The following is a 16,335-nucleotide window of genomic DNA, read 5'->3' as shown; positions in this document are numbered from 1 at the left end:
CACTCTTTTGGACTTGAAATCTGTCATATGTAATCCTGAAAAATGCTGAATTACGCTTGTCTTTCAAAACATGATACTGTACTGGCTGTCTCTTACAATACCAAGCTGGGGTTTTTTCCAACACTAATACACCTTCTCCTCCGCTTTAGAGAAGCAGGAGAAGCAATTGTTCGAATAAAGGGTACCGCCATCTTGATGAAGATTTCAATATTTGTTGAGCTCAAGACTTCAAGGAAGAAGAAGGAAAATTAAAAAAGCTAGCTTCGATCCTTGAATTTGTCTTGGCTCTTTGGTCGGCCTTAATTTGTTCCTAGTTCATTTTTTTGCTTTTGCTTTTGCTCAAGTCCTTGCTAGCTTAGGTGGGGCTCTACCCCTTTGTTCTTGTTGTTCCCCCCCCCCCCCCCCTCTCTCGACTTCACTCCTTTTGGTTAAAAATAATTTACTCAAAATTTTTTTTTTTTTATAGTTATTAATAGGAAAATACGACATACCTTTATCGGTTACAACATGCAGCTACTCAATCTCAACTATATTACGGGGAATTCAACAACGTAGAGAAAAAATATTCAACCAATATGGTTGGATTCTTAACACCCGTCCAGTCTCAAAGTAATAACTTTTTTTAGCAAATTAACTAAATCCGTGACTAATGGTGTTAAGTTTTATCTCAGCTAATTTAATAAAGACTGAGGATCTTACTTTGGGATTGGGCACATATCAATAATCCAACCATATGGGTTGAAAATTTTCTTCTCCATGTAGGTAAATGTTAGGGAGTAAAATGTCTTATGTATTAGTTTATGTAAGAACATGCAACAAGTGCCATATCTAGACTCTTATAAATACAAGTGACATCAGCTCATTCCTTTTTATTTTTGTTCCTCAACATGGTATCATTCATGAATTCGATCCCTTGTGCTATTGTTCTTGGTTCTTGAATATTTATCGTGTGCTGCTCTGGTCTTCTTCCTGCACATCTTAGTTCTCCTTTGTCACTGTGATTTCTCTTCTTGTTTCTTCTTTCAAAGGAGAAATCAGATCTGACTTCTTGTTTCTTGAAGATTCTTGGTTTCTTCTGAGGTCTTCTTTTTCTTTCTTGTTGTATTCTCAGCAGATGGCTTCTGAATCTTCTACTTCCAATCTTTGATCTGTGGACTCCACTCCTGCTTTTTCATTTGCTAATGTTCATCAATTTCTTTCGATCAAGCCATCTACATTGAATTACTTAGTGTTGAGGTTTTAGTTAATACAGGCCACTACTGTGTAGTTCAGGATTAATGGGATTTGTTATTGGTACTAATCCATGTCCACCACCTTTTCTGGATTTTCTTCTTCACCGCAACCAAATCCAGCATTCTTTTCCTATTATTAGGGCCAAGATCAACTTCCACATAGTTGGATATTGTCTTCCCTTACTAAATTTGTGCATTCTCAAGTGGTTGGTTTACAAACCTCATTTGAAGTCTGGCATGCTCTTTCAACTATCTATGCTTTAGCCTCTCAAGCCAAGGTAGTGCAGCTTCGTATGCGAATTCATGGAATCAAGAAAGGCTCTTATTCCATGGCTGTCTAGCTACCTTCTTTGGATTCAAAAGATTGTTGATGCTTTGGCTCTCCCATCTCAACCTGTATCTGAATTAGATGTCTAATACACTCTTGGTGGCCTTAGATCTGAGTATCAGTCCTTTGTTACTTCTATAACCACACATGAGTCTCCTATTCGTCTTTTAGATCTTTATGGTCTTCTTCTTTGCGAAGAAATGCATAGTGCCTCTGCTCTTCAGGATCTCAACAATCTGAGTGGTGGTTTGTCTATTGAAAAGAACGTTGGTATGGAGCAGGGCAGCAAGGAACTTGAGAATGCTGAGTTTTTGGCAAAGGAAGACAACGATTCCAATCTGAAAGAAGTCATGAGTAAAACACTAGGTTTTGCACCACAAAGGTCTCTGAAGTTCTTCACAGTACAAAGACTGAAAAATCTTGAATCTTGGGGGGTTTACTTGAAGATTCTTGGTTTCTTCTAAAATCTTCATCTTCTTTCTTGTTGTACCCTCAGATCGTGACACTGTTTATTCGTCGTTGGATGCTTTCAACTCTTAACCACTTCATCCTTACTTTTCTCTCCTTGATCTGGGCCTGGGCTCCCCCCCACCTCTTGCATTTGCAAATGTTCATCAATTTCTTTCAATCAAGCCACCTACATTGAATTTGAGCACTTGAGTGTTGAGGGTTTAGTTAATAGAGCGACCATTTGGGCGAGAAAAGAGATGGAAAAAATTTTGATTAACTGTGGATTTGTGTAGTTTGAAGGGGCACTTTTGGGGCCATTTGTCCGTACCACCTTTTACTGGATTTCTCTTTTGATGCATGGGTGAAGCAGAAACAACCACATCGTAATGCTTGGGATGGTCTTTTCCTAATTATTCGGGCCAGAGATCAACTTCCACATAGTTGGATATTGTCTTCCCTTACTAAATTTGTGCATTCTCAAGTGGTTGGTTTACAAACCTCATTGGTGAGGGAGATCTGGAACATCCTCTTTCAACTCTCTATGCTTTAGCCTCTCTCCAGCCCAAGGTTGTGCAAACTTGGGCTCCGTGTGTTTTCCCATGGACCCATCAAGAAAGGCTCTTATTCCAAAAATGGCGTTTCTAGCTTCTTCTTCTTTGGTTTCAAAAGATTGTTGATGCTTTGGCTCTCCCATCTGCAACTCTTTCTTAATTAGATGTCTATTACACTTCTTGGTGGCCTTCGATGGAGATTTTCATCCTTTGTTACGTCAATGAAGAAAACCCAACAACAATTAAAAAAAAAATTTCTTTACTTACCTGCATCTTTATGGCTTCCCTCTTTGCGAAGAACTGCCTAGGGTGCCTCTTCCAACACCGATCTGTTGGTTCCACCAATATGAGTGGCCACCTCCTTCGTCTAGAAAAGACCCTGGTAATCGAGCGGTGCTCAAGGAACTTGAGAATGCTGAGTTTTTGGCAAAGGAGGACAACGATTCCAATCGGTGTTGCCATGAGGTGAAACACTAGGTCTTGCACCACAAAGGTCCGAAGTCTTCACAAGCACCCGAAACAAATGCTGAAAAAAAAAGGGGGATGAATTGATGAAGTCTTGGAATAATCGGAACCAGTGCGATCAAGGTCAAAATTAAGGAGGTGGTCCACAATCTAACGGTCGGTGGGTGATATAACCCGAAGACCATGTCGGAACCGATGCCGATAATATGATCCTTTAGAAACCCTCTGCAATCTCATGGATTCACTTCTGCAAAACTGCCTGGATCCTGCCAGCATGGTGGGAGATCTCGTGAGATATCTCCTTTTTTCAAATAGGCGAGACAAGATGGAGGTCGAGAGCAGAGAGTTGGGATATCTCGCCCTGATCTCGCTAGAACTCTCAATTTTTGTCTTTTTTTTTGTGGATTTTGGCTGGATTTTCACTTGCAACTACTCTTGGCATATATACAACATCAAAGGAAGATCAATCATTCTCTGCTTATCATATGAACTTATGATTTAATGACTTATATAGAACTTCTAATGGTTGTATAATTTTATTATCCTATTCTTGAAAATTGAGATTGGGATATTCATATGGATGGAATTTTGATAACATTTAGGTTACTTGATGCATTTGATACACTTAATTTTCATTTATATGCCTTAAAGGTTCTAATTACATGTTGTATAACCTTGCATTCCCTAATCCTACAACATTTTTGTTTCACATTATGGGTAGACTTAGAAATCATACTTAGGGTTGTTTTCTGACAAATACAAGGCCACCAATGTGTTTAAAAGGACTTAAGTAGGTTAAATACCAAATTTCAACCCAATTGAGACCTAAAATCCACCGAGATGGGCCACCAAGTTGACGCCAAAAAATTATATATCTCGACCAAGATCTCACTAAGATGGTCGAGATCTAGGTTTTTCAAGATGGCAAGATCTCGCTCGAGAACGATATCTTCTACCATGCCTATCGGCAACTCTTGCCTATCAATTCAGGTCTGCTACTAAAGCTCAATGTTTGATGTACCCCAAACAAAATGCTACACAGCCTACCTTGGACTCGTTATTCTACCTAAAGGAGGTGAACCCAAAGCTTGCAGCAACCTAGGTCTGCCCTTACCGTCATTACAAGGATTTCTTTGACTTCTAGCTCTTTTATTTTAGAACAAATTGCACTGGCACCCCAAAATGGAGGCCTTAAAGAAGGGTTAAAAAACACATAGGTCCTATTCTGTTAGAAGGGTTATTACTTGGTCAGTCATATTTTTGCAAAGACTATTATACCCTTGACTTATTATTCAAGAAATCTATTCTCATTTACCAAAAAAAACTTAACTTTGTGCACGATTGTGAGTTCAACCGTTTCACTTCTCATTTCTCACTTTTCATTTCTCATTTCTCCCAATCGTTCAACCGTTTCACTTCTCATTTCTCCCTGTGTGCACGGTCTTTTTAACTTGAGAGGAGGATGACCAAACTTTTTAAAGTGATGTTGTTTTGACGGCATGTCACCCCATTAGCTGCATACCTTCCTTAGTTTTGCCTGGTGGTTTTGTCACAGCCTATATTCATTCTTAAGCCTACGCTTATGCTTTCCTTTAGTAGTTACTGAGTTGGGCAATAATCATCCCACATATATGCTGTTCTAGATTCTGCTTCCCACGTTTCTCCACCATTGTTGCCCAATACCTTGTCTACCTCGGGCATTAATCTCCCCACATGTATATTGTTCTAGATTCGCTTCCCAGGTTTCTCCACCATTGTCGCCCGATACCATTGTCTACCAACATCATCTTAGCAAAGTTTTGCTACACCTCCACTGTCATCAACCACTATTCCCTCCTCTTCACTGATCATCCTACCCCACTGATGCAGGTCCACCTCCAAATTGAGCTACTTTACCTTGGAATCAACTTGTCTGTTTGTGTCTGAATGTTAATGTGTGCATCTGTTGGGTTTTCATTCCATGGGGTTTTCATCTTTTCCTTCAAATGAACCAGAACTCAAAATAGGTTCTTCCGCCTACGATGAAGATCGGTTGTGAAGAACTATTGATTTTTCTTTTCTTTTCTTTTTCTTTTTTTTTTTTTTTTTTTTTTTCAGATTTTAGTAAGGTCATTTTTGGAATTACAAAAAAATTAACAGTGAGTTAACAGTTTCACTAATAGAATGGACTAGTGTGTTTATTGAATTGAGGTGTCAGTGTTTTTTAAACATAAAGTGGGGTGTCAGTGCTTTAAGGCATCCATTTTGGGGTGCTAGTGCAATTTGCTCTTTATTTTATTTCGCTTCTTGCTATTATCTATTGTTGTTTTAATAATATTTCATTTCTCATAATAGGTGATCTACTTAGTAAGTCTGTTTGGGTTTTACCCTCTCTGTCTTGCTTGAATGTATATCTTTCCTTTCCTTTTCTTTTGGTGGTCGAATAATGTGTTTATGTCTGGCATGTGTAATCTCTTCTTCTTTGTGATTGTGGCTTTCATAAACTTTATTTCCTTTTTTTCCAACCTTGGTCCTTTCTACTTGGGAGGGGGGAGGCTTTTTTACTCTCTCAATCCTTTAATAATGAAGATTCTAGCATGGAACGTAAGGGGAATTAGTAGTAAATTCACCCTTAATTGGTTCTAAAAGTTCAAAAATGCACAGACTCAATCAAATTTTTTTTATATGAAACTAAGTGCCAAAACCACTTGGCTTTGTGGGATTTGAAGTCAAAATTCTTTGAAGGATACAACCACTTGGTTTCTACAATAGTTCAAGCAATAAGGGGTTAAAAGGGGACCTCTGCATCATGGAATCCTTTGTGTTGACCTCTTATGTAATCTGAAAAGATCCGGCCTTTATTGCAATCCAAAGTTGTTTCGATCAAAAGGAATGGATTTCTATCTTCATCTATTCTCCCCCCCCCCCTCCCCCATCTTATAAAGAAAAGTCTTTTTTTGGGACAATCTTCTTACATTCTTGTCCAGTCAATCTTTGTCCTTTGTCTTGCTAGAGGATTTCAATGAGATGTTATATGCGAATGATAAGTTGGGATGTTCCTTAAACCCACCCCATCTTTGGCTCACTGAAATGAGTTGATTTCTTCCTTTGATCTTGTGGAAATCTGCTCTAGGAACCTACTTCATGTGGATCAACCGGCAAAAAACCCCCAAACCTTAGTAAGGAAAAACTGGACCACGTGATGGCCAACCCTTTGTGGATATCCCGTTTTCCTCGGGATGAAGTAGCCAAGCTTTCTGCTACTAGATCAGGCCACAACGGAATACTTCCCTCCATCAGCCCAAAACTAAAAAATGGAAGAAAATTATTTCATTTGCAAAATGCTTGGAGACACCATCCTAATTTCTTCAATGTGGTTTTTAAAGCCTTGAGAAACAATAATGATATCTGCTTTCCAGGGAAGTTACTAAATCTCTCTATATTTCTTCACTATTGGAACCACTCCCACTTTGGTTGCATCAATCGGCTCTTTGACAATATGGTTGCAGAAATTGAGGTCTTAGAGAGTCAACCAGATCCCAATGGAAAGCAATTAATTATAAGATAGAAAGGGTCTCATGGATTTTAGATGTTGAAGAAGCTTTCTATTACCAGAAGTCAAAAGGGACATACATATCAGATGGAGATTTGAATACAAGATTATATCATCTATCCACTAAGACCAACGCCACAAAAGAAGAATTGCTTTGATTGAAGGAGATGATAAACCTATTTCAGTATTGATATAGTGCTTGCCAACTTTATGAGGAATCTTTATAGGTCATCACAACCCCTAGATCCTACTTTTATTGAATATTTATTCCCCTCCCTAAGTGAGACACCATTGGTGGAAAACCTATTTGGTACCCCAACTTTGGAAGAATTAAGGTGGTCTTCTCATTTGGACCTTTCAAAGCCTCAGGGTGGATGGCTTCAATGCTTTCTTCTATCAACATTTCTGGGAGCTCGTTCACCATGACTTACTCCATTTTGTTTCTTCCTTCTTCCACAATCCTACTCTACCCTTTGGAGTAAACCACGCATTATTGTGTTTCATACCAAAAAAGGAAGATGCTAAGCAGATTTTGGGTTATAGACCAATTAGTCTTTGTAACATGAGTTACAAGATCGTAGCCAAAATTGTGAAATCCCCTAGAATTCTAACCCATTAACCCATTGGTTTCAAGAATGTGAACCTGGATCACAAGTAGACGACAACTTTGGACCATTCGAATTGAGCCCGGAGACTTGGAAATAGAACCTATGGAAGAGGATGACCACAAAGAAGACTCGAGCACTCTATTGAAGTTTAGGAGGAGACAGTCTGAAATGCCTTTAAAGGAGATTTCAGCATGCCTGAAAACCAATGCTAGAGGACTCAAATGTCAAGGGAAACTATACCAATAATTTGGCCTTGAAGTGAGCTTTCTACCCTCTAAATCCCATCATAATCCCATCATAATCGGCCTTTAAATTAAGGAGATAGAGGGCCGATTGCATGGCTGGATCGACTGCTCCCTACCCAAATTCGGGAGAGTTTTGGGATTTCGGGTTTAAAACCCTATTTTACATTTCTCATGCCTCATAAATGCATTGTTTATGCTAGACAGAGGCTAAGAGGTTGGGAATGGAGAATACCTTGAAGTTTGGTAGGATTATTGCATGTGGTGAAGTGCCAACGTGCGATTCATTGCGATAAACATATGTAAAGCTAAGACATTCATGAAACCCTTTTTTTCCAATTACTTTTGAAGGTATTTATGGATATTGAATGCTATGTTGTGGTGGTTGTTGGTGTTGGGCAATAATAAAGGCTTCATCTTGTCCCCCAATTATGTCTCCCAACCCCATTGAATGTTGGCTCATGCAACCCTTTGCATTTGACACCAATTTGACCTCTCAGAGACGCTTATGGGCAAACTCAGATGACCCAAATTAGGAATTTTCATTTGGGGACTAATGGGAATGATTGAAAGGTGTTTGGGGGACCTTAATGCTGTTAATTTGAAGACCCCAAACCCCCTCCCCTCATTTGATTTGGTTTCGAATTGAAGTCGATGTCAAGGAGTCTTGATTCTAGCCCTAAGGTGGGCGGTCAACTAGCCCTGGTAGGCTTATCCAACCGCCCCCTGGTTTGGGTGTGTGTTTTGGCCCATTCGATACCCAATTGATCCCAGATTGATACACATTTGATTTCTCATGTTTCTAGGGTTATTTTTGGGTCACTTGTACTCTCTTTTGTGGATCTCTTTGAAAATTGGAGATCAATCTTGTCTTTAACAGGTGAGGAAATATATTTCCATATCTTGTGTATTTAATTCATTTTAAATTCTCATTTTCATTGATGTTGTTGTTGGTGCAACTTAAAGGGGGGTGAATAGGTTGCAACTAGTGAAATTGCCCAATTTTTCGATTTGATTGCAAATTCAAGATAAATTGAAAATTCAAATGAAATTAAACAATAACAAACCACCACAACACAAGAATTTATATCAGTTCAACTTTACAACTCTACATTCACTCCTGTCTTGGCCTCAAGAGAGATTTCTACTAGTGATTCGCTTTCAATACGGTGGGTAAAAAATCATACCCTTACCATCTTTGTTACGGGGCAAGAGCACCCTTTTGAAATCTTTGTTCATAGGTAAGAGCACCCCTCTACAATCTTTGTTCATGAGCAAGAGCACCCCAAAACCAATTCTACTCTACTTAGACTTAAAATTGAAGACAAGCAAATACAATAGATGGTTAAAAATTACCTTACAAAGAGTGTAACACTTTACCCCTTGTGTGAGTGTGATGCAATGAGAGTTATATGCTCAAATGATATGATTTGCACCACCAATGACCTTTCAACAAAAGCCTTCAATCACTTCAAGCTTTGGTCCAACGAGCTTTCTTAAACACCTTGGTATGTTCTTTAAGAGTGGAGTAAGGGTGAGAGGCAAAACAAGTGATTTATTGTAATTTAAGAGCTTGAGAGTACTTGGGTAGTAGTTGATCAATTGGAAAGGTTAAGGCTCTCAAATGAGGTGAATTTGGCTTATATAGATGGCCTTCAAGTGCCTTAGCCCAACCCCTAAAGAATAGAAAACGGACAAATTTTAGCCTAGACAGACGTCTGTTTGAAAATATAGCCATTTAAAAATTTAGCCATTAGAGCATTTTTAACCAAACGGATGTCCATCTGACTAGAAGGATGTCCATCTGAGCAAATGTGAGATGGATGTCCGTCTAAGCTTTTGTGACCAAATGAAGCTTCGTCCCCGTTTGGGGACAAAGCTTCATCTGAATCACAAAATGCCTAATATAGGGAAATACAAGGACTTAAAGGGGTTTTATGGATTTCTAGCCAACCCTAAGCCTCATACACTCTCCAAACATATCTTAGGTCAATCTAATGACATGATATGTGTACAAATCGAGTGCAATTACATATGAGTATACATGAAGAGACTTAAGTCCTAATTTGCTAAGTCTTCTTGCTTGAGCTTGAGTTGATGATCATTGATGTTCTTGAGTCTTTTTGCACTCTATTCTTCATGTTCATCTTGACTTAGACTTCATGTTCATCTTTGCTTGGTCTTGGCATTGACTTGGGCTTAAGCATTCGCATTGAATTGGATTTGGTCCACTTGCTCTCATATTGAACTAAACAAAGACAACTCAATATAGCCATTAGTAATTATATTTGTTATCATCAAAACTAAACACAACTTGTTTTAATTTCTGCGTAATTCCGAACATTCACTTGTTTTAATTTCTGCATTATTTAATGCACTTTCAACAAAATTAATCCAAGCAAAGCAAAAACCTTCATTTTTTGCGCGGATTTCCTAATTCGAATTCACAAATTCAGCGTGAGAACGAGAAGAAGAAAGAAAGAAGAGATGGCAGCAGGGTTTACTGTTTCGGATTAAGAGTTTCATCTGGATGAATTTGGTTTCGATGATTCAAGAGAGTTTCCCTTCACCGTCCTCCGATATGGACTTTTCCTTAGAATGGCCTTCGTCGTGCGAGGATTCTTCTGCGGCTGCACTCAACGGAGAAGATTTTCAGCCGGTTCCCTGCAGTGAGAAATCCCATGCAAAAGAAGAAGAGCTGCAGTTTCAAGGGTGCTAGGGAGGTGAAAATGGGTTGTTTATGATGTCCCAACTTCCTTCAGGAGGACATTCAGGAGGACAAGACTGCTTGACCACACCAGAAGGTCCATCCTCCTACTCTCATTTAGAGATGATAGAATCATCGTCAAACGTACATGTCTTCTCGTCTCCCATCAGGGATAGTAATGTGCAGGTCATGGAAGACTTCCACGGCAGTGAGAAACCCCATGTAGAAGAAGCGCTGGACTCACTAGGTGAGAATGGGTTTCCTATATTACCTTTTGATGAATTTGGAGAAGACTGCTCGTCCACAATAGAATGGCCTTCCTCTTCCTCCAACGATGTAGAAATGATAACTTCAATTACACAACAAGACTATTCCGCTGCTGCAGTCCTCAACGTAGTAGAAGAAGAAGAAATGCAACTTCCATCAGGATGCTACTTTCGTCCAACTCCTAAAAATCTTCTTATAGATTATCTGGGTAACAAGGAAAACAGTAGAACTCTTCCAACCAACTTTGTTAAAGATTGTGATGTCTACAACTTTGAGCCGTGGTTATTTCCAGGTATGTATCGTTTTTTTTATTTTTAATTTTTGGTGTCTATTTCTTGATTCTTTAGCGATTTAGGGTTTAGTTTTTTGTTTATTTCTTGATTCTTTAGCAATTTAAGGTTTACTAAAATATCCACATCAGTCTCGTTTGGAAACATGCATATCGTTTCTTTTGGTGTCTATTTCTTGATTCTTTAGCAATTTAGAGTTTACTTTTCTTTTTGTTGTTGTATATTTCTTGATTCTTTAGCAATTTAGGGTTTACTAAAAAATATATGCATCAATATCGTTTGGAAACATGCATGAATTTTAACCTTACATTTTGTTATTGTCAATTGTAAACAGGAGCTGATATGATTCTTGCCAGTGTTCAAAAATCTCTTTATTTCTTCGTTAACTTGAGAAAAAGCTCTTTGCAAGGCTCAAGATCTCATCGAAGCAAACCAGGCCAACAAGGGCAAGGTTTAAAGGGTTATCGGAGGGCATACGTATTGTTCACTTTGCAGGTGTTTCAGGCCGGATGTTGGCTTGGCGCGTCGTGGTGGGGTCTTCCGCGGGTTCGGAGGGCACTGCGATAAACCTGTCAAGGATGTTACATACCGACAGGGGAAGATCGTTATTGGGGTCTTCAAACAGTTGACGCATCACATATATGCTGACGCTGCCAAACCTACATGCAAAGGAAGCAAGAAAACCGAATGGATTATGCACAAATACAGGAAAGAAAAGGTACGTACATGATCATGATCGTGATATTGATCGATCTAGGTTTTTTATTAATTGTTCGTAATCTAATCTTGATTATCGATGTTCAATAGACATTATTGTAGATTAATTAACATATCCTCTTAATTTTCGGGTGATCCATCGATCATGTATTAGATTCTAACCAAATGTCTACATGGGATGTTGTTGTGTAACAGGGTTCCAGTTTCGAAGTGTGCAAAATCAAAAAGCGCGAACAACAATCTGACTCATCCAGATATGGATTGGAATACTCGGATAGCTAAAGACTGACAGACATGAAAACCAGGAATACACATCAGAATGAAGTCCTCACTATATGTACAATCATTTTTTTTTTCATAGTGGATTCGCAAGACATTTGCCCCGTGGTTTTTTTCCCTCTATATTGGAGGGTTTTTTCCAGGTAAAATCTTGGGTGTCTCCTTGTCTCTTTTTTTCTTCTTCTTCCTTCTCCTAGCTAAGTTTCCATTATTTAAGCTGCAATGTGAAAAAAGATACGATCAAAACAGCGAAAAGAGGTGTACATCAGCGAGATGGTAAAAAAAGAAAAGAAAAATAAAGCCTCTCACGGCATAACTAAAATAATTTCTCAATGATGTCGATGGAAGAAATAAAATAGCTTAATTAAAAATAGAGATGAATTAAAAGTAAATTGTTAGTAAATTCAAGGCTTCTTTTAATTGATCGGTATCATTTTCAATTTCGGTCGATGATTTTAGCATATGATATGTATCGGTATTGCGCCTTTGGCTTGTATTTATGGGTAATTCAATCGAGATGTCTATTCTAGTCATGCTTGTATCGGTTGGGTCAAATATGGATACGTATTTGCTAGTATCGTATGGTATCGTGGGATACTTTAAACCTTGAGTAAATCAAAACTTCTTTTAATTGATCGGTATCATTTTCATTTCTGTCCAGTTATTACATATGTATCTATTCCCTTTTTGTATTTATTTTCCACTCAAATTTCTGTTCTAGTCAGCTTGTATTTTAAGCGTCAATCCTGAAACTGTAGGGAGATAGATGAGGCTTTAAGACCAGGGGTCTATGCTTTAATCGATGTGTGGTCATCAGATGATCTTCAACATCTTCACACTGTATTGGGAGCTAGGTTGGGGTTGTTCCATTGCTAACAATAAAATTTGGATCAGAACCAGTTTATTACCAATGCTCCCCCAACACACATATCACAGCTCTTTTCGGTAGATAAATTGATGTGGAGAAGGGAGAAAAAAACAGAAGATGCTAAACTACTTTAATTGCTGTATATGACCAAAAAAAATAGAAGATGCAATGAGTTTCAACACTGTAAAGATACACAGCATTAGATGATTACAACTTTCAGCAGTTTGGCATCTACCTGACATTACAAATAGTTAGCATTCATCCCAAGTTCCACATAGCTTCTGTAGATACAGAAAAGCCCAGATTTGTAATCTTTCAGATGTTAGTTGGGAGGACTTGAAGTGTTATTGGTGTATTATTCTGTATAGTATCTGGAAACATGATATAGCTTAATGTCAAATTACTTAAACCTGGTTTTTATACTTATTGTGTTTGCAATCAAAAAATAAAATGTTGCCAGATGATTTTCCAGTGGCTTAAATGCAAAGATTAGAATCAGTTAGCCAAAAAACTATATTCAACTAGATTGGTAATTAGATTAAACGTTTAAAGATCCAAGTTGGTCACAAAAACAAAGCTGCTTTGTGATCCTCTAAGATTTGTCTTGCATGAATATAAAATATTTTGAACCAAAAGAAGGATTCAAAACTTGGAACTTGAATGGCTAGACTTAGATCATCTGTGAGTGCATAAAACCCTGTCATTTGTCTAGAAAGCCACCATCATTCACCATGGGATGGATCTTTTTTCCTTCCCAATTCACATTTTAAGTTTGGATGGTTCTCCTATTAACAGCTTTGTATTTGCATATCCAAATATAGAAAGATTAGGGTTTTTTTTTTCCATCTTGATGTTGTCCATCAAGGATTTCAACGACAGCAGAAATACTATCTGGTAGCCCTGATGTGGCTAGAATTTTTGTTTATCAGTCAATTCTCAGCATAGTTGAGTGTGTCAAAGTGGCAGGGTAAAGACTTATCAATATAAGGATAAAAGGAAGTATTGAAAATAACAATACATTTAAAAAAAAAAATACAGTTGAGTTTGAAGTTCGAAAATCGGCATATGGAAAATACGAAGTCTACGATTTTGAAACTTTAACGTTTCAGTATTCCAAAGTGCATTGTGTAGCCCATCAAACTCTATTCTACCAAAGAAAAAGAAAAAAGAGACCAATTTCAAAATGAATTAAGGTAAGCATCATTGAAATAAAAGCAATGGATGTGTGTATTTGAAAGAACCAAGTAGTTGTAGCCATAGTATTCTAACCCTGATCGTGAACCATTTTCATGTGAAGCTCCCATGTCTACTTGTGTTCATTGTGAACTGGGAATCTAAATATAGCTGGGAACCCTTAGTATTCTTCCAGTTCTAAATTTTAATACTAACTACTTCCAAGTAAACATTAATATTTGTTACTCAATAAGAAAACAATCTCAACAGCAAGTAATCCAACAAAAATACAAACTTGAGAAATTATACTTTATGCCCCGGTTTCATGGGCTCAAATTAAAGTATTCCCATGATTTTGAAGTTATTGAAAAAAATCAAAGTATTCTCATAAACCAAGAACAAACACTGAAAAAAAATGCAGCAAACCTATCTGAATTAAACTTGCCTAAGATGAAAGGAAGCACAAAGACACAAATGAAAGGGAAGGGAAAACTTCCTAGGATATATGATATGAACCAGAGCTCAACTCCTTCTTGTAGAGAGTCAATTCCAGCAGAGCAGGTTTGGTTACTCCAAGACCACTTCCATGCCAGCAGGGCAGATTTCGGTTACGCTAGGACAGGGACAGGAGGCCACAACCGAAGCATTGTGTACCAGTACCAGAGCACACCAAAAGCCAGGTTAAAAAAATTATACGAAGAAAAAAAATTAAGAAACCAATCTGCAGGTGATAAACAAATTTTAGAAAGACACAAGAGATGGGAACTCCAAATCTCATGAACCCAAAGTAAAATCAAGATGTTTAAGAGACCTGCGAGCCAAAAGGGCTGGAGATATAGCACGAGCGAGATGATCTTCAACAACAGTAAATTGAATTATCCCCAACACCAATTCTTCTTCTCTAAGCCTCTAATTTTCCCAAACCCTGATTTCCACTTCTCTGTTTTCGTAAAACCTAATTCCAAAGGACATACCTACAGCCATTGGGATCCTCCCAAATCCATCCCCATAATGTTGCTTTAAACATAAATAAATTTATACTCCATAATTCTATATTGATCTCTGAATTTCTCTCATTGTTTTAATGATGGAAATTGAAAACCTCTCCCATTACTTTGGTGATGGAAATTGAAAACCCCTCCCATTGATATCCTTATTAAAAAAAAAAAAAAATCATATTCAAAACTTTGTTAACAAGTAAATCAACGATAATTTAGTATTGATATTTTTTTCATAGTTAAAGAAAATTATATTTTAGTTACAAATATAGCTATATGTCCTTAATAAAAATAAAAATTTATTTTAAAAATAATATAAAAAATGAACTTTTAGTCTAATATGATCAAAATGACTGAAGGTCAAAGTCAAGACTTATAGTTATATATATCAATGTTAATGTAAAGATTAGGGTAAACATCTAATACATGATTAGAGTCAAATTAACATTAAAACTAGAGCCAAAATTAGGGTCAGGATCGGGCCAAAATCAGGTGGATGCTTACTACATTGGTGATGAAGATATAATTTATTTTTATTAATTTTTTACAAAATATGATCATATTTTTAAAATTTGACACGTGTCAAATATTCATTCCATGTGGATTATAATTAATTCTTCTCCATAATGGGTGGAAGGTCCAGACTTAAATCAAAGCCAAAATCATGGGCCTAGATCAAGGCCAAGATCAGGACCAAGACCAGGGTCAGAATCAGGGCCAAGATCAGGACCAGAATCAAGACCAAAATAAAGGCCAGAATCAGGGCTAAAATCATAGCCAAAATCAGGGCCAGAATCAGGCCAAAATCATGGCCAGAATCAGGGCCAAGATTAGGGCCAAAATCAGGGATGGGCCAGGATGGGCTGGGCAGGCCAAAGAGTAATCCCAGGCCCGCCCTTGGCCCTAGTTCAGGGCTAGAATATTTTGGCCTTAACCCGCCCTTAGGGCCAAAATCTTTAGCCCAAGCCCTATTCGGGCTCAGGGACGGGCTTAGGGCGGGTCAAGACCGCCAGGGCCAAACTTGCACCCCCTAACTTCCACCTTCTAGTGGGCCTCCCATTTATGTTTAAGTGTGAGTTTGTTGCTGTTGTTGCATGGGGATTTACTTCTCCTTCTAGGGGGCAATTGATCCTGACATGACTCAATTGAACCCATTGAAACTAAGCCAATCTTTCTACAAAAAAAACACAACTAAGCCAATTTTACAGTCCAATGTGTTCTGTTAACTAGTTTCTTAAAATGGGCTTTCTGATGGGCTGAATCATTCTAATGTGTTAAATAAATCTGATGACTTGTCTCACTCTATTTTAAAATACTGTTGTTATTGGCCCTCCTCTTTCCTCCACCATTATACCCACTGCTCTTAAGAGGTCCTCCTCCTCTGTCCCTTGTAGAACTCACCCAATGGGATCCCAAGATGGAACTCGAGTTCCAAGCCTGCCCAAAAGTTATTTTAACACCAAATATCCACTACCCAATGTTAACTAGAAACAACAACTCTACAGCAGATTTTCTAGTCCAGAAAGCCCTGTTTGATTGCAGATACAACTGTTTAGCCAAATTCCACTCCTTGATTGAGAGAGATTTGTTCTCTGACCTTAGTATTTCCACTTGAACAAATGAATTGT

This window comes from Hakea prostrata, chromosome 7, assembly GCF_041222555.1.
Source record: "Hakea prostrata isolate BN-2017 chromosome 7, UWA_Hpros_2, whole genome shotgun sequence".
Taxonomy (NCBI): domain Eukaryota; kingdom Viridiplantae; phylum Streptophyta; class Magnoliopsida; order Proteales; family Proteaceae; genus Hakea; species Hakea prostrata.
The sequence above is the reverse complement of the archived record's forward strand: the minus strand, read 5'-3'. Positions refer to the sequence as shown.